Source organism: Lynx canadensis, chromosome D3 (assembly GCF_007474595.2).
Source record: "Lynx canadensis isolate LIC74 chromosome D3, mLynCan4.pri.v2, whole genome shotgun sequence".
Lineage (NCBI taxonomy): Eukaryota > Metazoa > Chordata > Mammalia > Carnivora > Felidae > Lynx > Lynx canadensis.
Genome location: NC_044314.2, coordinates 74,095,870 through 74,103,649, shown reverse-complemented (window position 1 = coordinate 74,103,649; position 7,780 = coordinate 74,095,870). Strand labels below are relative to the sequence as shown.

General features: G+C 52.9%; 1 long non-coding RNA gene across 1 annotated transcript; it reads right to left on the bottom strand.

The window, feature by feature from the left end:
• Positions 1–1,760: 1,760 nt before the first annotated feature.
• LOC115528730 lies at positions 1,761–7,523 on the bottom strand. The gene is made up of 2 exons (XR_003973358.1): positions 7,484–7,523; positions 1,761–4,907 (listed from the first exon to the last, which is right to left on the bottom strand). It is a non-coding gene; the product is annotated as an uncharacterized LOC115528730 (long non-coding RNA).
• Positions 7,524–7,780: the final 257 nt, after the last annotated feature.

Genomic DNA, 7,780 nt, shown 5'->3' with positions numbered 1-7,780 from the left:
TTCTGTTGGTTCAGTTTTAAGTGAGCAAAATCTGTTGCATCAGATGCTCCCTTGGCTGGGAGCTGATCTGGGGAACTCAAGGATGAGGGTGGGCAAGGGATACAGGAGTGCTGATGCATAGGGGTACTTGTACCCCAATGTTTATAGTAGCACTTTCAACAATAGCCAAATTATGGAAAGAGCCTAAATGTCCATCAATTGATGAATGAAATTGTGGTTTATATACACAATGGAATACTATGTGGCAATGAGAAAGAATGAAATATGGCCTTTTGTGGCAACGTGGATGGAACTGGAGAGTGTTATGCTAAGTGAAATAAGTCATACAGAGAAAGACAGATACCATATGTTTTCACTCTTATGTGGATCCTGAGAAACTTAACAGAAGACCATGAGGGAGGGGAAGAAAAAAAAAAAAAGGTTACAGAGGGAGGGAGTCAAAATATAAGAGACTCTTAAAAACTGATAACAAACTGAGGGTTGATGGGGGGTGGGAGGGAGGGGAGGGTGGGTGATGGGCATTGAGGAGGGCACCTGTTGGGATGAGCACTGGGTGTTGTATGGAAACCAATTTGACAATAAATTTCATATTTAAAAAAATAAATAAAAAAATAAAATATTTATAGCCATAAAAAAAAAAAGGATGAGGGTGGGGGTCAGCAGTAGTCTCCACAGTTGTCTCCTTGTAGCACATGAGCTCTTCTGGGGTAGGTGGTCTTTGTCCCTTGCACCCAGCTCTGGCCCATAGCAGTGCTCACTGAGGGTTTGTTGAATGAATGAATGTGCGAATGAATGAATGACATGTGTTGGGATGAGCTGCTGTGGAAAGATCCTGGGGAGCAGGTCAACGGCAACTCACCATGTGGCCCTAGCAGTGCCCCTCCTCACACCGTCAGAGTCTCAATTCTTTGTAAAATAGATATACAGCACCCACGCCTGCTTTGCTTTGTGGATTCAGAGTCCTCCCTTGACTCCCCTCCTGCCTGCATCCTACCCACACTAAATCAATATAGAACGAAGAACTCAGGTTCTAAAGAGCCTTAAGGATGCCCCTGATTTCTGGAGGTTGTGGGGTTCTATGTGCCCAGCACCTTTTCCTGGTCTGACACAGGCACAGCCTCCTCCTATGGGACAGTGGCCTCAGGTTGGGGATCCCTGAACACCAGCAGGAACCAGGCAGGCACAGCTTCCTGTCTGGCATGGGGGAGGGGCGGTGACTTGGGTCAGGAAGCCTGGGTGTCTATCCTCTGTGTGGCCTTGACCAGTTCTGGGAACCTCTGTCTCTTCATCCCTAAGGTGTGTGTGTGTGTGTGTGTGTGTGTGTGGAGGGGTATTAGCACCTGCCTGTGTGTGTTGAGGGGGGTGGGGATCTGGGAATTACACAGGTAGAGCATGTCAGACATCAGAAGCAGTGCTCAGCGAGGGGACACTGTCCATATGGCCCATGAGAAAACAACTGTGGCAGAACAGGGGACAATCCCACTGCTGGGCAGCAGTCCTGGAGGGGCCCAGTGATGTTGACCCAGCACTCAGTCAAGCCTCTGTGGAATGGAGGGAAGTGTGGCCCCCACCTCAGCACCCCCCCCCCCCGCCTCCCATCAAGCTGACTCAGGTTGTTGGGCTCTTTTGGGGCAGGGCACCACCATCCGAAGTGAGGTCAGCAGCCTGGTTGAGTTGTGGAGCCCAGGGCCAGGCTGGGAGATAGGGCCCATTAAAAACAACAACAACAACAACAACAACAAAAACAAACAACAACAAGCTCTTTTTAGATCCAGTTTATGACTTAGAAAGAGTGGCTGATGGGGCTAGCTCCCTGTGACCCTGAGGGGCAATACCAGAACAAAGTGGATGGAGGAGGGTAGAGGATAGAGAAGAAGGCTCAGGAGAGGGACCTTGGGGGCTTGAGGAGTTCAAGATGGGGAGAATGGTGTGCGGTTCTCAAGTCCACCTAGAGGTCGGCAGAGGGGAAGACTGTGAGGAGACAGTTGGATTAGGACACTTGAGGGCCATCGATGATACCCTGGCAAATGTAGGGGAGAGGTGGGGTGACAGAGAGACCAGCTAGTTTGAGACAAGGTAAAGGGGCCGTGGAGCCCCAGAGTCCTTAGAGTCATGCTATAGGGGGCAGGTGAGAGGTAGGTAGCAACAGGAGAGAAGGTGGCATCTGAGATGAGTTCTGGGGTGGGAGAAAGAGTGGGTTTACTGCCAGAGGGACAGGAGAAGGTGACTGGAAGGTAGATTGGCCTGGATGTGCCATCCTGGAGGGTCAGAGTGTGCAAAGGTGAAGGGGTGCCTGGAGGGGTATCCTGGGGCACCAGATGGTCTACTCTGGAGTGACTGAGTGCCTTGGAAGTCACCAGGGATGCCTAATAACCGAGGGAGGTCAGAGGCCCTGACAGACTGCCCAGTGACCCAGCTTTACGGGGGGTTTCCCACACAGTCTGTTAGAGGATGGGTTCACACACCGATGCCCCATTATTTTCTTACTGGGAAATAGAATCCTCAAGAGTTTGTCAGGTTACAGATGGGCCATCCCTGAGGCCAGGCATTTCATTACTTCTGGGTCACTTCTTCCACCTGGGATCATGTCTGTGGTCCTGTCATGGCCATCTTGGGAGGGATGGTGGCTCCTCACATTTGAGATGTTGAGGCCTGAAAGCTGGTGCTGGGCCTGAGAAGCTGCTCTCTGATAGAGATGGAGTGGGGGCCCTGAGGCCGCCCTGACTGCTGGCTGCAGCCAGACCAGTCAGAGCCAGGGGAAGGGGACTGGAGTGGCTTGCATTTACAGTGATGGCAGGGAAATGGGTGTCACTGAGATTTCATTGAGGGGACTTGGGTGGGAGAGTTTTTGGGAGTTGGGTCCCAGAGGCCAATCACCCTCCAGCCCTGCCATGCCTCACTTCCTCACAGGGTGTCTGTCCATCCTGGGGCCTGAAGGTTCCAGAAGTCAGGTCCCCTCTGCTGAATGCCCTTCTGCACCTTCCCCTGGAGGTTTGGTGACATCTCAGGGCAGCAGATGTAATCCTAGAGGAAATGGGAGTGCCGGAAGGTTCTCAGCAGGAAAGGGCAGAGGTGAAAGTGGACTGAGGTGGGGGGAGCCAAGAACAGAATGGGAAAGCAGCCTGCTGTCCTCACCTGTCAGGGTGTGTGCCATCTGGAGAATTCCACTTGAGTCAATGGCTCCATTCAACAGCCAGCCCTGAAGCAGTGGCTGTGCTTGGCACTAGACCCCCTTTCCCTGGACCCCCATTCAGAGAGTTTTGTGTGCTTTTCCATGAGGAGATCATCCCCCCTGACTCTGAAGGTGTTACCGAGAATCCCTGGATCCTGAGGGGGAGCAGCTAGCACAAGGGAGTCGGGGGATTAGGCTGGAGAAGCCAGCTGCCAGGGACTGAGTCTCCTGGTGGTGTGGCAGCCAAGGATGAGCCCTGCTGTGACCTTCACCTCCCAGGACTGAGACTGAGTCTCCAGGAGGAGGGGACCTTCTTTTGGCCCCTCCCCTGCATGCCCTGACCCTGATTTTTGACCCAGAGGAAGGTGAAGAAGCATGAGGAATGCAGATACTCCAACCTGAGGCCCTGTCCCCCTCAGTCCCTCATTGGTCCCTACAACTCTGTCCTCTTAGGCCGTGGGTCCTAGGGCAGGGAGGTGAGTCCAGGGGGACTCAGAGCTCTCCAGGGATAAAGCTGGACAAATCTGGAGGGCCTGGCCTGGGTGGGCAGGGTGCTGAGGGTGGCCTGGGACCCGGGGTCAGCTGAGATCTGGAGTAGATGGTGTTGGGGTGTCCAGGTTCAGTTCTTGCTGTGACCCTGGGCAGGTCACTCAGGGTCTCTGGGCTCTGGTGTCTCCATCCATAGGACAAGGATCATAATAGGATCTTCTTCCAAGGGCAGTTTGATGACTGACAAGTAAGGCCTAGAGAGCATTTAGCTGGGGACCAGCTGGAAGAAATGCCCCAAAGCCATAGCTAAAATCAAAGTCCTTTTCCTGTGACCCTAGGAGGAGAAGGGACTGAAAGAGGCGGGTGGGGTGGGGCGGGGTGGTGCGGTGCGGGGTGAGCCTGGGCCAAGGAGGCCCTAGTAGTGGCCCAGACTGGGCAGGATGCAGGGAGGGAGAGGAACATGGAAGAAAGCTCCCACACCCCTAGAAAACTGAGCAATAGTGTTGTGGTCAGCTTGAAAAGAAAAGCTAATAAAAACAAGATAAAAGGGGCCAGCCAGATGCCCAAGGCTGGATTATTCCCCTTGCATACTTTTGGCTTCTGTAATCTTGTTTGTCTCCTGTGTTCACCAACTGTCAGATAGCACCACTGATAAGTGCTCCCTCGCCTTTTTCTTTTGTCTCTCAACCCCCTACCATCCCATCCATAAAAGGAGGCTGATACCAAGGTTCGGGGCTCAGCCTTTGGAGGTGACTCTGCTGGGCAGGCACTGGTGCACAATAAACAGTCTTTTCTGATTCCTTGAGTGTGTGTGCCTTGTCTCTTCCTGTGTGCCAAGTATTTGCTGTAACAAGCTGAATAAGGCCCCCAAAGGTGTCCATGTCCTAACCCCCAGAACCCGTTCCTTTACCTGGTATCAGGGATTTTGCAGATGTGATAGAATTAAGGACCTTGAGGTGGGGAGATGATTCTGAATTATGTGAGTGGCCCCAGGTAGGGTCTTCCCAAGGGAAGAGGGAGGTGGGAGGCTCAGAGAGAGAGGAGATGTGGCAGTGGAAGCAGAGGTCAGAGAACAAGGGACAGAGACTTGAAGATGCCACTGAAGCCTTGACAGGAGGGAAGGAGGGGTCGAAAGTCCAGGAATGCAGACAGGGATCCAGAGGAGTCTGGAGTCCCCAGAAGGGGTGGCCCTGTGACACCTGGATTTCTGCCTTCGGGACCCATTTCAGACTTCTGACCTTCAGACCTATAAGAGAATAAGTGTGTGTTGTTTTCAGGCACTCAGTTTGTAATGATTTGTGACAGCAGCCATAGGAAATGAACTCAAGGAGCCAAGGGACAGATTTCCCCAGGACACTTAGTGTGGCCCCTGCCCACAATGACATGCCTGGCCCATCCCCCTCTAGCCCCTCATAGTGCAGGGGAGGAGTGGGAGCCCAGGGATCCAGCAGGAAGGGCTGAGGGTCCTTGGTCCTTTCACCACCCCTCATTGTCAGAAAGCAGCCAGAACCCCAGACCCCCAAAGCCCCCAGTGCCACCAAGAAAGTCCCCGGATGGATGCTGGTTTTCCCAATAACATCCAGGATTGAATGGAGATAGTTCTGAATAAATGATGCTCCATCCCCCTCCCCAGAAGATGGCAGGTGACTTTCTGAGCCACACACCTGAGATAGTACCCCATCTTTCTTTGGCAGAGTTGGGTCATGAGTGGGGGAGTGGCTCATAGGTCCTGGAATACCCAAGGGGCTATCCAGGCGGAGTAGGAGTGGGCTTAGAGATGCAGTGGATGCAGGGAGCTGTGACTTTGTGCCAAGGGTCCATTCTGGATCCAGGGGCAGGAGCTTGCCTGGCTGAGCCACACTGGGGCAAATCAGGGAACTGAAACCATGTAAGCACCCCCACACCACCTGGTGATGGTGACCTGGTAGTAAAGGAGACAGAGGACTCCCTATGCAGAAGCAGCTATAGCCTCCTCATGGTCATTGCCATATCCTGAGACTGCCAGGTAGTTATCTGTATGTCAGAGCCTGATTCCCATCAATGGGGAGGCCTCGGGTAAAACACGTCCCCACTTTTTATTATGGTACAAGATGCCTGAGACAGCACTGAGACACCAGTTTCCCACCAGCAAAGGCTGTGTTTATTCTCAGAGAAATTAGGAGGCACTTATTTCCCTCCTTGCATTGATTCCTGGGGAGCTCAGAGCTCATTTTGGGAAGTACCTGAACCTCGGGGCAGGCCTTTTATGGGACAGTTTCCTTCCTGGCTTCCTCCTATTCCTCTTATATCTCTGAAACTGCCATCGCGTGAGAAATCAGAGTGGTCCCCAGATTTAAGAGCCTGTGGAGCCAAATTACTGGAATGTCCTGAACTCTATGGGTGCTCCAGCCTGAGGGAGTGACATGGAGTGGGTCAAAGTGGGTGGGAGCTGAGCTGGGCAGAGGGGGAGGAGGGCATACAGGAGGTGAGGACCAGGAGCAGAGGGGGTCCAGGCCAAAGGAAAGAGAGGATACTGGGGGTATAGAGGGTCCCCACAAAGTCAGGGAGGGAGGGCTTATCTGGAAGTCAGCAGCCCTGGCCAACTCCGACCAGGGAGGTAGCAGGGAGTGGGCATAGCTGTGTGCTAGAGGAGGAATGGGGGAAGGAGGGGACAGAGGTACTGAGGTTCTAGTGACCAGACTCCTTCAGGTGACCAGACTCCTCATGTCCTGACTAGTTTCCTGGGAGATGCCCCCAGGAAGACCGTGAGTATTTTTGTTTCCCCTCAGGTTGCTTTCCCACTGGGTGCCAAGGATTGCATGTACCTCCCTTGAGGATCCTGGAAGGTTGCAAATTAAATATGAGACCAAAAAATGAACAGAGAGCAATGGTTTCTGATTGACGAAAGGACATTGTATTGAGAGCTGATTCAGTGTAGGGAGCAGGGCTGGGGATGATGGGCATGGGGCCTGGAAAGACCCCTCATGTTTGTCAGGGGAATCCCAGTGCCTGAATCAGGGAAGCTCTGGCACCCTGTCTTTCGTCTTAGTCTCTCTGCAGGTTCACCCATCCTCATAACTCACCATCCCACCCCTGAGCTCCTCTGGTCCTGGCTGGCTTCAGCCTTGAGACCTTGTATCTCCTTGGGAAATCCATCTGTCCTACAGCATCGGGCTGTCTGAGATCTCCCCTCAGGTAAATATCCCTAGTATCTTCATATAGGGCTTCTGTCTGTCTGGCTTGGTCTATCTGTATTCAACAAGGTTTCTGTTTTTCAGGTTCTCCTCCCTTCCAAGGAGGAGCTTCTTACCTCACAGTCCCAGACAGTGAGACCCCAGGATTCCAGGGAGGAGCTTAGACATCAACAAGGAGGCCCTGGGGAACCATAGGCAGTGGGGCCCCAAGACCACTGGGGGTGGACATGGTCACTACAAGAATGGTAAATATAGGGAAGGTCCAGAAGGTGGGTTATCTTGTCCTGCTGGCCTGTCTTCTATTCTGAAACATTCTCTGGGCTATTCTGGATAAGAATGAAAATATCCCATATAGAAAAATGAGGACTCCTTCTACCCTAGCGGCTGGAGGAGATGGTTAACTGGAGAGAGAGCTCTGAGTCATAGTGAGGAAAGGTAGGAAGAGGTCACTGGAACTGGCCCATTCTGTCCCCGCCAGGTGTTTCAGAGCAGGAATAGGCTACCGGGGGTGGGATGGCCAGACAAAAAGGTGAAGGTTCCAGAATGCCAGAGTGATTCAGACCTCAGGCCACACTCAGGACAGAAAGGAAAGAAAAATGCTCTCAAATTTGACTCTGGTCCCCAATGAGAGAGAATGGGGGAGACTCACCTAGTATCGTCACCTGGGTCCCTCCATTGAACACATAGCACAGTGATACAGCCTTGAACACAAACCCTCTGTCACCCCGGCACCATACCCTCTCCCCACCAAACCCAGGCCCATCTGCAGCTGCTTGGGAGGCTCAGAGTCCAGCCTCCTCTTTGTGGGGGTTGGGCTGGCCCATGGGAGCTTGAGACAGGGCCCTTCTCCCCAATGCACCTTCCCTTCCTCATGGGGTGAGCTTCCCTCCAGCCCCCACCATGGAGGGGTAGGAGGGAATGCCTGAGTGACATATCATAACTCAGG